The sequence below is a fragment of the Trachurus japonicus genome, chromosome 11, assembly GCF_045865225.1.
Source record: "Trachurus japonicus isolate A0001 chromosome 11, Traja_1.0".
In the NCBI taxonomy this organism is placed as follows: domain Eukaryota; kingdom Metazoa; phylum Chordata; class Actinopteri; order Carangiformes; family Carangidae; genus Trachurus; species Trachurus japonicus.
This window is the reverse complement of record NC_140917.1, coordinates 24,069,868-24,084,971: the sequence shown is the minus strand read 5'-3', so window position 1 is coordinate 24,084,971 and position 15,104 is coordinate 24,069,868. Positions and strand designations below refer to the sequence as shown.

Sequence of the window (15,104 nt, the reverse complement as noted above, 5' to 3'; positions counted from 1 at the left end):
TCTCGGCTTCACATTAGCATCATTTTGACCTTGTAGGAATCACCAGAGGCCCTCAATAAGATATTATCACAATATTTGTGTCTCTATACGATATTATTGCAATATGATCAGTGTGCGAACTATACTGTGGCTTTCGGGGGGCTCACTTATATTGGGGAGGGGGCTACAACGACACCTGAACCGGGCTCTGCCTCTACAAACACTGGTGCGCATCATGCCACATAGCAATGGGACTCATCGCTCATTATTAATAGAATAGCCGACTGCACAACTGAAAATATTGTAGCGACCCCGCAGTTCTTGTTATGATGTTTAAGTTCTGTGATTTCTGACTGACTGAATGTGTACGGGCAGGTTGGGTGAGAAACTGAGGGGCCAGGGTGAGTGTGAGGAAGACAGAGTCCTGTGTGTGTGTGTGTGTGTGTGTGTGTGTGTAGGTGTGTAGGTGAGTGAGTGAGGAGGAGCAGAAGAAGAAGAAGTGAAAGCTGTCAGATAAGTTTGTGTTATGTTGTTGTAGTTACGTCGGGTCAGACGCTACAATATCAATAAAAACATGTGTTTAACATGGACGTCGGACGTGAAATAGCCGCGAAGCGGAGCCAGTTTCCTTTCAGTGCCGTTAAACGATTGTGTCAGATGAGCCAGAGCGCTGAGGTGCAGAGGTCCTCTGCGTCAGGCGATTTGTGTTTATTCATCTTAACAGAACGCGCAAGAGATTGATACACACAATCACACAGGCTACACACACATATGGGCTACACATTCATGTAGGCTACACATACCCACAGACACACAGCTGAGGGGCCGAGGCGCGGCACGGAGAAATGCGCATCTGGTGGCGTGCCCCCCAGTGGGTGCTCAACCTGGTGAGTGGAGCGCCCATGGGATCGGCGCTTATGATGGTGACGGCACAGCGACCTCAGCTGCCTACAGCTGTTGCTGTTATTGTTTTTAACAAAGACGAAGGCAGCGCTTGATTGCTGAAAGGCAAAGCCCGTGTGGTGCTGGCAGCGGACACAAATAAAGGCACACTCACACTAGGGCCAGTTGTTCCGTACCGCGCTGAAGCACCAATGATATGAAAGGTTTTCTAATTTATTGAGAAATAATACCCAGGTCAGCAGCATGACAACAAACATGTGGCTCATTTGTCCCCTCAAGTCACATAAACCAGCACAGCGTGGACACACACAACTCCGGTGACGCCGGTGACGTGTAGAAAAGTGAAAAAAGTGTTTACGTTACACTTTTGCGATACACGTTTCTATCACCCCCATGCGCAAATACATTAATTTTACACACGATCCATTATATTGACAATACAAAAAAAACAAAGAGGAAATATATGGGAAAAGACAGCATTTTGCCAATATTTTAGAGACCCCCCCCAAAATTTCACAAATCATGTTTTCAGGGGAGCTCATGTCTCATCAAGGGGGGCTGAGACCCCTCTGGCTCCCCCATAGTTCGCACCCTGAATATGATGCAATATATTGCGCTTTATTCGCTTTTTTCAACTGCAAATGTCTCAAGATGAAAACTTTGATTTTTCTAAGATATACTTCTTAGTCTGTTTAGATTGTATTTATTTATTTTTATGTATTTCTTCAGGGGACAGTGCACGTCAATGGACATTTCTATAAATGCGCCAGTGTCAGCCAGAGGCTAATTTACAACTGCAGTCCTCCGGCATGATGTTAAAAGGACCTCAGGCCATTAAAGTACACAAAGGTCATAATACATAAAACAAGGACGCATGGGGACACAAAAATTCGGGACATCCACAGAAATACAACATATCCATGTGGGAAACAGAAACCATACCAACCAACAGATACCTGGCATGCCTATATCGATACAATATCGCCATGCAAAAATATCGCTATACTATTTTTCCCGATCCAAACACAAAAACTCCCAATGAAAGTGACATATTTTGAATTATGTTGGGATTGCATCATAACAATATCTTTAAATCAGTAGTGTAGTCGAGGGGGTACGCCGGTATACGGCGTATACCTACTTATTGTTCAGTCAGGAATCAGGATTGCGTATACCCACTTCTAAATCCCCCCTGATGCGCACAAAGGGTTAACAGCCGGTCTCTGCTAGAAGTCCCGCCTCTAACCTGAATATCGATCTCCGATTGGCTCTGCCGTTTCTCGTTAACGTACATGTGATTGGCTGTTCCCCCTGTCACTCCGTCTGCTTGTAAAAGTTACCTGCTCGTTGGTCGGACGGGACAGGAGGTCACGGTGCTTCAATCTGCACCCGCGAATGTAAGTTGTCAACATGTTCATCATGTTCGGCATTTGTTCTGCCTGGGTCACGATAGCTAGACGGATTTTAACATTAGTGGTGTCATTTACATGTCTGTCTGTCTGTCTGTGTGCGTGCGTGCGTGTGTGTGCGCTCTGCCTGTGTGTCTGTGCTTGGTTGGGTAATTAGGATGTCAAAGAAAAGGAAAATGGACATAAAACACTTCTCTATAAGTGAAAGTGTAAGTTACTTCAATGGTATCTAACTGTAGAGCCTCAACAATACAGATAATGAATAAAAGCCAATATTCAATGGCAAACACTTTTTTTAAAAAAAGTTATTTTTACTACTAACTAAAAATAAAGAACATTGGTCGGGAAAAGGCCTAGAAAAAAAACCTCAGATTCCAGATGCTCATGTAGGCTAATTTTATACATTTTGGGGGAGTAAATTACACATAAGTGTGTGAAAGTAAAAGCCTTTTTTCCTCAGGCAATAACTGTAGGCCTACCACCAAGCTCTAATGTATCCCTAATGTACCTGTTCATATGTCATGCATCAACATATTTTTGTGAGGTGACAGACAGTAGAGAGGCTGGAGGAGATGGAGAAGGAGAGACCAGAGGCGGTAGAGGAGGAGAGGCTAGAACAGAAGGAGGAGAGGCAGGAAGAGGTAGAGAAGGAGAAGCTGGATGTGGTAGAGAAGAAGGTGATGGAGGAGCGGCTGGAAATTCACAGGTGAGGTTAAATAATGATGGACGTGTTAGTTAGTCATGATGATGTACAGTTGACTTCAGCCAGAGCAACTGAGAACTCTTCTAAGTTGCCTTCTTGTTTTTCATTAGTTGCTCATTAGTTACCTAACATAAAACTATGATTGCAAATGCAAAAAACATCAACCTTCAGGAGCGGTGCCTCGGAGTACTTTTGTGTCCCCACCAATGTTGCCCTTGGCAAAGAGAATGATTTGTGTGTTTTATTTAAGATGAAATATGAACAAGGATGCATTGTCAACTTCAGATTTTAAGTAACTATAAACTATGAATAACTGAAACACCATGTTTGCCTCATGATAAATACATTCATCCAGGCTGCTTGTGTGACCAGTAGTAACTACAAACTGCTCCTAATCAAGTCATGATCATTTTATAATAGTGAGCAACAGATTTTTTGGGTAAACTAAATAGAGTAGTCTTACATGTCACTGTTTCTAAAACAGGGCTTTTTTTCTGGACTACTTTTTTTTTTTTAAAAGGTGAAAATTTAGAGTATACCCACTTCTCCAGGGTCCACTACACCACTGCTTCAAATATCTTATGTAGATGTATTATTGACAAAGAAAAACTTGTAAAGCCGATTTCAGAGCTCACAACACAGTGGGACACCATCAGTCCATCCAGTGGCTGTTGAGATATCTTCCAACATTAATGCAAAGTGAGACGTGCTGGTGGAGCTGTATGAGGGCGGGGTGGGGGGGCAGATTAACAACTCCACCTCTTGAGTCATGGCTTTAACACAGCTAGGGGTTAGAAGGCTCCTTTGATTTCAATCATTTATGCATTCTTAACAGCTTTATGTCAAAACATCTTTTTCTTACTTGAAAGTCAGTTATTCATTTATAACGTTGGATTCAAGTAAGTTACATCTGTCATTTTATCGGTTTTATCTCCTGGTACGTCTTTTTGTTGTTGTTTGTGTAAGTGTTTTTGTATTTACAAAAAAAAAAAAAAAGCACTAGTCTGGAACCTCTTGAACAAGATGTTACAATTTGAGGACCAATACTTTTGTTTGGCAAGAAAAAAATCTGGAGAGATTGAGAGATTTTTACTGTATAAACAGTCAGTTAGGAAATAAGTGAAGGCAACTCTACAAACACCGTTAGACTGAGTTCACCCTGTGACCGTGCAAATTGAGTCTGGTCACTGAAACACAGTTTATTGAAGCCAGAGTGAAAAATGAGACGTCAGCTGACTGGAGCCGTCATGCCTTTTCTCTTACTGTGTAATGAGAGAGATGTGGTGCGTGTGCACGTGTGTGTACTAACAGGGTCAAGATGTCACGGCCTACAATGTAAATTCAGACTGTGTGACATTTTAAGCTTCCTCCTCCTCCTCCTCCTCCTCCTCGTCACCCACCCCCCGACCCCCCGGCCCATCTCTCCATCCCGCACTTTGATCGCGCTCCTCCCCGCCCACTTTACAGTACTCTCCTGTCCCAGGGGGATTCCTCTCCTCATCCACCCATCCATCAATCTCTCACTCCCTCTTGTCTGTTTGCTGAGCAGCACCTTCATTCATCATGCTGCTCTCCCATCAGCTGTTTTCCTCCTCCTATATGCATCAATGTGCTCCTTGTCATCACTCTGGGGAATCATCTCTAACCTCCCTCCCTTCCTGTCCTGTCTTTCCTTTCTTCCTTGTGCATTTCTCTCCCTGGATGAGCCCAGGTGCACACTGCAGGGCTGTATTAATAAATAAACAGTAATGGGGGTGATTTATGATGCTCGTACGCCTCTCCCGCCCTCCCCACCCCCACACCTGACGCATGGCACACTCATCATCAGAGCTTAAAGAAACCATCTGGGAGGATCTGCTGACATTTTCTCAGGAGGAGGCATGAGAATAAGTTGGGGGCGGGGCAGATGGGGGGGGCGATTTATAGTGTTTTATGTACCTGCATAAAACACAAGCAGAGCATCCACTGCTGTGCTGAGGGTTTGAAATTTACAAAATACACTTCAGCATGTTTTGACACTAAAAATATACAAAAGTGTATTTTGGGCTCACACGTCCTCAACTAATATAAAAGAAACTTTGAAGTTTTATTGTCTGAGTGCAATAAACCGTTCCCGTTACATATCCAAACATAAAAGTGAGTCCTCTCTAAAAAGCTCTGTCTCCTGTGGAGAAGTATTGTTAAAGGGGCAGTTAACACACAAAGACCAGTTTACTAGTGACCAGGAGCATCGGTGCTGTGAATAGATACAGGTTTGATATGGTTTTCTGGGACTGAGGAAAAGAAAAAAAAATGTCTATCACTTCGGATATAAGAAGCGCCCCGCTGCCACAGGATGTTGCAGCTCTACTAGATGTCACAGATATTTTATCAGCTCGCAGCTATTTGACCGTGATCTCACTGTTCAGATAAAATGCCATCTCACAATACTGCACCATGTTTTCACACAGAATTCAATAGTATTTAAAAAACGTATCTTATGCATCCTGAATGACGTGAAAATGTTGTGATTATTTTCGCAGATGTTGTGACATTTCATAAAAACATAAATGTATAAACACGATTGTCATGCCATGTCTCATTCTAAAGAAGCAAGTTCCTTTGTGTCTGGAGAATGAGATTTGTAGGCTTCATCTAGAATTGCTCTAAGCCATATGGGGATTTCAATTAATAATTCAGCTTTTAAACTTTTTCTGGATTCATTTGTTTTCTGAATGTCTTTTACATCTGTTTATAACAAACTGGATCTCCAAAGAGGAAGTGACAAAACTATTGAGATAATTCCCCTTTGATCTCATTTATAGAAGTAAAGATGAATTACTTCTGTAAGTAGGATGTTATACTGTATGAGTGAAACCATAAAAAGCTACAAAGGCCAAAAGCGATTGTGTTAATGTCTACTGCTAATGGTTGTGCAGACAAAAGAGCCACAAATGTGTTTTGACCTGAGGGGAGGCTTTAGAGCCATTCTGTTGTATGTTAAATATTCACAAGTCTCTGGGAAAGCATGATGGCCCTATTGTCTCCCAGCACACAAACACAAACACCTTCTGTTTGGGACGTACGGCACCATTAAAGCTGTCAGGGGCCATTAAGTCACGGAGCCATTCAGCTCGTCCTGCAGCACGTCCGTTCTCTAAACACACACTCCACGTCTATGTCGTTCGGCTGCGCTGCAACGCAAACACAGACATACAAGCATGCATAACATGAAAAGACAAACATCTGACATACCATCACCTATAAAATACACACAATGGTGGTGGCTGCCTCACCCAGCGGGGCAGACAATAACAGGATGTTCCAGAGAGATGCAGCTCCATCACAGCGCTTGTTTCATATCATCATTCCTTAAAGCTTAGTTGAAATATTTGACTCTAATTTATTATCTGCTAAGTTTTAACATGATGCCATTTATTTGCAGTGTGGGAATCGTATCCAGTTCTTTTGGAACAATCAATGTCACCTGCCATTGGCTGGAGCTGTGCTAACCATGTTCCGTATTGACCATGGAGCTTTGGCGATTTGTCAAGTAATCAATAAAATGATGGGGAGAAGACTAATCAGCAACTGTTTCTATAATCAATTCCAAGAGAAAATGTCACATTATTTCAATTTGCTGCTTTTTTTTAGTGTTACATCAAAGTAAATGAGTATTTTAAGGTTTTAAAATGTTGTTTGAACAGTTCACAGTTTCAAACTATCAATTCAAATTATTTTCAGATCAGGGCTGGTGCAGTGTTACCTACTTTTCCACAGCCATGCCAGATAACATCCACCTCCCCTGAGCAGCGTGGCCCAGCTCACTTTTAACTGCTCTATACCCTGTAGTGAGGTCTAATTGCTCCTGGCTAATTGTTTCCAATGAGCCGAGGGAAGGCTGCTCTGATTTCCACCTGGAGGCTCAAGAGGCTCTCAACCTGTCCCTCTGTTTGTCATGTTTCCAGTGTGCAGATAAAGGTCAAAGCCAAAGGTGGCAGAACCTGTTATTCTCACCCCGGCCATTCAATATCAGTCTTTCTTTATAACTAAAATGCCTGCTGGTCACTTTTTCACTTTTAGCTTTTAGACAGGAGCTGTAGCAGACACTACGCTCAAGACTAATTTTTTTTTAAAGTCAATTATTTTATACAGTTGCTGATATTTGGGGGGGGGGGGGGGGGGTCCCATTACGGGCTGGTGATAGTGCAGCTCTGTTGGATTTCACAGGAATTTGGTCGGTGAGCTGAAGAGCTGGCAGCCACATCTGTCTGATGTTCACTGTTCAGCAATGTGTGACTCAGCTGGAATGAGCGCTACTGTCTGTCCGTCTGTTTCACTTGCTGACCTAGTTGGTCAACGGTGCTGCTGATCATGTTTGCTGGAAGTTAGAAAACCTGTTTCCAGCAGGAGCACGTCCACATGCCAGGAGGAGTGATGTGTCAACTCTCCCTACAACAAACACACACAAGAAGGCACACAGTTCTGCATGTCATATAGATCTAGGGTGTAACACTTTTGTTCAGGTGTGTGTTGTGTTTGTTTACATGTAGCCTATTGTGTGTTGCGACCAAGTCTTCATGGACTGGTGAAGTGGAAAACACAAAAAAAAACACCTCACTGCTACATTAGGAGGCGGTGGGAGGTCTGTGTGAACCAGATAGTGAAACACACATGGTCCAGTTTACATCAACTGGACGCTACCGTTTACAATCTATAACCTACAACGGAAAAACTGACAAAGACCTGTACTAATAAAGTGGTTCTTGCAGAAGGAACAATGGTTGCCACATCCAGCAGGCCAGGCTGAAGTGGTTAGACGCTTCTCACAAAAACCAAGATTTTAAAAGTATGGTCACAGGAAAAGGCAGCAGGCCTGGCTTTACCACTTGTCTCAGCGCAGTGTAATTGTTAGGAGCCGACTGCCAGGGACCTCTGGGCCCCGGGGCTACGGGGAAACGGATAAACCTGATAGTGGCAGAGCAGAGGGAGTGCACTCCTCCTCTTGTCTAACTGTACGATTGCACAAAATATGAAGCGTTTGTTTCCCTACACAAAAGTACACTGTCAAAGGGATAGTTCAACGTTTTGGCAATTGGTCCATTGCCATAATCCCTATAGTTTTAGCAGTAGGTTCATTACCTTTAATTGTCGGTGCAAGCTACTTTTAGAACGGCGGAGCAGAGACGCGAGCTGCTCAGAGCTACGCTACGGAGGCTCATGGGATTTCTTGGTTTCCCTCATCAAACTCATCAAATACACAATCCAACAACTCCACAACGCTCTGGTGGACCAGTTGTGACCTGCACATTCACCACGCTATGAGATAATAACGGAACATTACGAGACAGAGTTGTTTTCAAGGCAAATGCAGAGACTGCTAGCCGAAAAACTGCCCCCAACAGGAACATACATCAGCGGTTTTGCATGAATTTACCTCTAAAACAACTATAGGGATTATGGAAATGGGCCAATTTGTCAAAAATGTTGAACTGTCCCTTTAATTGTTTCCTATGGATTTGAGCTACAGTTTCATCTCTGGAGTGCTTTCAAGTTAATCTACACTGTTTAGAAAAAAAAACTAACCCATCTGGGTGATGCTATCCCATCACCCTGTCAATCACACTACATTAGCAATATGTGTCCAGGTCAGTCAAATTGTCCGCAGACCTCACCAATCACTACGCTCCAAACTCCATTGATCCATCAGGGGTTGATTGATGAAGAGGTAGCTCAGCCTGACCGCCTGTCCTCCAGCAGAGAGATCCTATCGATCCTGATGGATGATTTAGGACGTAGCCACAGCTCTCCATGTGTAGAAGCTCAACCAGCGCCTGGCCACCCACCAGCATGTTTCATGTTTAGCCTACAGCAGAGGCTCCTTCTACTATCATAAACACTGTAACCTTCACCCAAACATTTCCTCAAACAATAAGCCACTCTCACTGGGAGCTGGTGCAGTCTAATGAGGACTATAATAAGTTTATATGAAACTTGGCCAGATGTCAGCTTGCCCCCCCACCCCCCCACCCTGTGCTAACAACCATGTAAAAACACTGTGTGCTGCACATTGCAGCTGGACGAGTCAAAAAGAAACAGCCACAAACAAGAGAGCATGCGGGGAGAAGTCAGGTGCATGTGACCCTGATTATCATAAGTGAGTGTGACAGTTTGAACGGTGCAATAAAAATAACTGTGGGGCTACAGTTCCCATTGTCAGCAGCTGTGCAGGTCCAAAATCTGATGCAAATATCTGACTTGCAAATTTGGTCAATCAAGGTTCAACCCTGGCTTTTTTTGCAGAGCCATCCAGGAACATGTGGGCTAGCAGCTGCTCTTATAATGAGACCACACATTTCACACAACACTTACTACACTTACAACACTTACTATGGAGAAAAATGGTCCACATGGCTGCTACGTAGGATAGGTTACTCAGAAATGGTTTATTCTGTAGATTCAAAACTATAAAATGAAGTGAATGATGGTCCTTCTGGTAGTTTTATCTACCTATTCAAGGTTTTAAAAAAAGAAGAATAAACTCCTGTTAAGACTTGTAATCTGTATTGTATTAGCTTATCAAATAGTAAATCTAAGTCTAAATCTAAGAAAATAATAATAAGAGGTGAGTGAGTGAGTGAATGATTTGCTGAACACGTGGTTTTGATGTCAGCCTGTGTGGACCTGTGTGTGTTGAGTCTTGCACTCACCTCATCATCACACAGAGGAACCATATGTCACAGATAGTCCCAACCCTGGGGCTCTGCTCTGAAGTCTGAAGAACTTTTTTTCCCCCAGTTTAAAAGTGGCATAACATTAACACATTACATCAGAGTGTAAACTGACCCACGGGGAGGTGTGTGTGTGTGTGTGTGTGTGTGTGTGTGTGTGTGTGTGTGTGTGTGTGTGTGTGTGTGTGTGTGTGTGTGTGTGTGTGCACTTGTTTTTCTATCTCGGTGGGGACGTCAACCTGAAATCATACCAACCCGGTGGGGACCTGATTCACCGTGGGGACCAAAAATGAGGTCCCCACGGGTAGAAGCGTCCTAGAGCCGTAAAACTTAGAATAGGTGCGCCTCATGCAATTTCCTAAAAGTGTCCCCTTGGGGTTATACACATGAAAAATGTCTATGTGTGTGAAATTTGATGCGCTCCTAGTGGACACACACTGGTACTGCAGTCCCCACGGGGTACAACCAGAATTAGTGTGTGTCACATTTTGCATTTTTCTATCGCCCCCTATGGGTCAACGTTAGAATGACAGCTTGGTGATATATCTTAAATTTAAGATTTTTTTAAATCAATTTCATTTCATTTTATCAAGGATTTTATTACTGAAATAAACACAATTGTAAATACACTACATCAGTGTAATACTATTATATTCCAAACCATTCATTTCGGTTACCTCCAATTTCTATTACCACTACTACTGCTGCTACTACTGAAATTAACTGATTGTTTCTGATTTGACTTTTTTTTTTTTATCTTATATTTAAGATATTTGATATATTTAGGAACATGATTCAACTGAATTATGAATATACAGCATCAGACACAAGCTTTCATGCAAAATCCTTAGCTTTAAATTCCACTAATACTTACAGTAGTAGCCTAGTATACCAGTGGTGGGTGGTGACTGAAATAATTGGGGAGTGATTATCTGCGGCACTCGGCCTGTGACCGAATCACACCCGTGCTATATTCACCAACACCCCACTCCCTCTCGTGTGATATTGCTAAATTATCTTTGCTAACTCTCATTTAAATACAGGCTTGAGCCAATAAAGCAGCATACAGAATGGAGAAGCAGAGCAGCGTGGAAAGAGGAGAGAGAAGTGAGACAGGAGAAGAACAGAGCAGCATGGAAAGAGGAGAGAGAAGCGAGACAGGAGAGAAGAACAGAGCAGCATGGAAAGAGGAGAGAGAAGCGAGACAGAAGAGAAGAACAGAGCAGCGTGGAAAGAGGAGAGAGAAGTGAGAGAGGAGGGAAGAACACAGCAGCATTGACAGGAGGAAGTTACACTATGTCAGTGTAGTCTTGATGTGCATAAAGCATATGTGCAATGTAGATTTATCAATAAAGTACAAATGCAGCTGAAGTTCCATCACTGTATACTATGGAAAAACTAGCAATGTTTTCTTGAACTCAAAAATCACATGCCTGTGCTCCCATTCAAATGTGCCCTGTATGCACTCAGATCTAATGTCTGCACACTCAGATCTAAGTGCACGCACTCAGAACACAAACAGTACATGCTCACAGGTCAAGGTTCCTGCTCAGACGCAAGGCTGACCTCCCCTGCATTTAATATGTTGTGTTACGCAAGCCAATAGGGAGACAGCTAGGCAGTGGCCAATTAAGTGACGATGCCGCCTTGGGTGCCTTTGTTTTCTTTTGGAGTGCTCCGTAGGGGTGGATAGCCAATGTGGTCTGTTTATGGTCTGTTTGTAAAACTGCTTCTTTCAAAATACACCAGTTCGCCATATCAACCAGCTGTTTGAATTGTCACCTATTTAAGATGCCAGTAATTTATTCATAAGTAGTCTCAAAAAGAATTATTGTAGTTCAGATATCTTTTTTTTTTAATTAAATATTAGCAGACAAACTTTCAAATAGTATAAATACTGCATTATCAGTGTGGTTGTGGTGATAGTCTTGAGGTTAAGCACTCCGCTAAAACCTTGTTTTGCACCATAGGAACGCCGGTTCGCGTCCCGGTCCTGGCACCTTTGCTGCTCAAAGTCCTAGATTAACTTTATTGTTTAATGTTACTACAACTAAAAACACATCTTTCATATCAATTCTGTATGCAATTTGTAGTAATAGTAGGGTAATGCTATGAAATGAAAGATGTGTTTTGAGTTGTAGCAACATTAAACAATAAACTTACTTGAGGACTTTGACCATTTATGGTAGGTGATCGTCTGTCTCACAAACAATCTATTCCACAGTCTGGACTAGAACCCAAAAGCTCAGCTTCCCAGCTCAAAGTATTGGTGAGTTTTTCCAGAAATCAGGGCTAAAATCGTCAGATTTCACATGAAAAGTTGACCATTGACCCTGTGAAGGTCGGACGGGTCTGATCTTTGGCATCAACAATCTCCTGTACAGTATGGACAACATACTAAGAGCTCAGCTCCTCAGCTCAAAGCGTTGGTGAGTTTTTCCAGAAATTAGGGCTAAAAGCGTCAGATTTCACATGAAAAGTTTACCTTTGACCCCTGTGAAGGTCGGACAGGTTGATTTTTGGCATCAACAATCTCCTGTACAGTATGGACAACATACTAAGAGCTCAGTTCCTCAGCTCAAAGCGTTGGTGAGTTTTTCCAGAAATTAGGGCTAAAATCGTCAGATTTCACATGAAAAGTTGACCTTTGACCCCTGTGAAGGTAGAATGGGTCTGTAATTGCAAACACTGGATGGCTCTAGGCCCCTGATAAACCTCTGAACATTTCAGGCTTATAACCCAAAGCGCGTGGAAGCTATTAAAGAATTGCTGTTGAAATGTATATCCTGCAAATGGAGACCGCAAACATGACCATTGCTTTTTGGCCATTTTGGACCCTTCTGAATGGAACAGAGCTCTGATTTTTGGCACAAACAATCTATTCCACAGTCTGGACTAGAACCTACAAGCTCATCTTCCCAGCTCAAAGTGTTGGTGAGTTTTTCCAGAAACAGGGCTAAAATCGTCAGATTTCACATGAAAAGACTGCCACCCCCACCACTCTCTCACCCAACCACCGGCCCGCATGCTGACTGACATGACCTGTAGTCCAGTGTTTGACAGAAAGAGTTAAAGGTGACAGACTGACAGCCTATGGCTTTTAACTGGGGCCGTTACAATATATTAAATTCAGGGCAGGTCAGCCTTGAGTCTGAGCAGGCACCTTGACCGGTGAGCATGTATGTGTTCTGAGTCCATGCACTTCAGCATGCACATTAGAACACAGTGTAGTCTTCATATGGATAAAGCATGTGCAATATGGATTCTTCAATAAAGAACAGACAAAACAAGGGTCCAATATTCACTGTATTCAACAATACAGCTGATTGTCCTATTTGCAGGACGATGCCGCCTTGGGTGCCTTTGTTTTCTTTTGGAGTGCCCCGTAGGGGTGGATAGCCAATGTGGTCTGTTTATGGTCTGTTTGTAAAACTGCTTCTTATAAAATACACCAGTTCGCCATATTAACCAGCTGTTTGAATTGTCACCTATTTAAGATGCCAGTAATTTATTCATAAGTAGTCTCAACAAGAGTTATTGTAGTTCAGATATCTTTTTTTTTTTTTTATTAAATATTAGCAGACAAAATTTCAAATAGTATAAATACTACATTATCAGTGTGGTTGTGGTGGTAGTCTTGAGGTTAAGCACTCTGCTAAAACCTTGTTTTGCACCATAGGAACGCCGGTTCGCGTCCCGGTCCTGGCATCTTTGCTGCTCAAAGTCCTAGATTAACTTTATTGTTTAATGTTACTACAACTAAAAACACATCTTTCATATCAATTCTGTATGCAATTTGTAGTAATAGTAGGGTAATGCTATGAAATGAAAGATGTGTTTTGAGTTGTAGCAACATTAAACAATAAACTTACTTGAGGACTTTGACCATTTATGGTAGGTGATCGTCTGTCTCCCGCTCAGTCTCCGTCTTGCGAAAGCATAACACTAACCCAAAGTAGTCCACCCCCTGCCTTTGCCCCCCTGGTGTCACACACCAGCATATATTTCATTATACCTTTTTAATCACGTATGTTTACATGTCATCTCTTGTTAAATGTTTAAATAAGAGAATCCGCTGGGTACACAGATTCTATTACTGTAACAGTTATTAAAAATAATAAAATGAATGCAGTAAGGGTGCTGGTTGCCGGGATGCGAACCGGCAACCCATGGTGTAAAACAATATATTTAACCAGGTACTTAACCTCCAGACTATCTCTCCTACCATACTCCTCATGCAGTTTTTATACTATATAAAATATAGCTCACTAAAATTGGAATTACTTATAAAATAATTTATACAGAAATATGCTGGCAAATTGGTGTATTGTGAGAGAAGCAGTTTTACAACAGACAATAATCAGACCATTGGCTACCTGCCCCTTCGTCACTTGATTGGCCACAATCTAGCTGTCTCCCTATTGACTTGCGTAACATAATACAGTATTTGTGTCCGAGTCAACATTTTATTTAACTTCAACAAGCGAGCATTCTCAGCTTACAGTCAACAGCATAAACTTCTGGTTTGCCTACTCACAGACCCCAAGACTGCCACCCCCACCACTCTCTCACCCAACCACCGGCCCGCACGCTGACTGACATGACCTGTAGTCCAGTGTTTGACAGAAAGAGTTAAAGGTGACAGACTGACAGCCTATGGCTTTTAACTGGGGCCGTTACAATATATTAAATGCAGGGCAGGTCAGCCTTGAGTCTGAGCAGACACCTTGACCGCATGTATGTGTTCTGAGTCCATGCACTTCAGCATGCACATTAGAACACAGTGTATTCTTCATATGGATAAAGCATGTGCAATATGTGTCTACAGACAAAACAAGGATCTAATAATCACTGTATTCAACAATACAGCTGATTGTCCTACTTGCAGAGAACTTGAGAGCATCACTGTTTATTTAAAAAAATCAGTTAAAGGTCAAATATCAAGAAAACGGTGACCCCTGACCATTCTGACGGTCGCGTGGCTCTGAAACTTTGCACAGTAGATGGTCCTGAGGCTGTGATACATGTTATATCAGCCCTGTAGCCCAAATGATGAGTAAAGAAATTGTATTTTGGGGCATCAGGTGAAGTTCAGACACTTTCTGAATGTCTTTTCGGCTGCCACTAGCCGACCTTTGACCCCACAGACCACAAATAATCAGGAGCTATCAGGCTCATAGCCTTCTACACCTCGAATGTCTCGGAATGTCTCGAGCAGTGAGCGAAATATGCTGGGGCCGCTGCCGTTGGCACATGAATCTCCGCTTGCCCTGATAGCGTTAGCTCGGTGGCTAACAGTAGCCCTGCATCCCGAGCCACAGTCCAGGTGAGTCTCTGCAGCATCAGACCCACGGCTGACTGCCACAGCAACAACAATGAGGGCCGCCGCCATCAGCACGG

The 15,104-nt window shown here is 42.7% G+C and overlaps 1 protein-coding gene across 1 annotated transcript in view; it reads right to left on the bottom strand.

The window, feature by feature from the left end:
- The window catches only part of lpcat1 (lysophosphatidylcholine acyltransferase 1), a 44,940-nt gene that overhangs the window by 16,631 nt on the left and 13,205 nt on the right, over nucleotides 1-15,104 (bottom strand). The window lies entirely within an intron of this gene.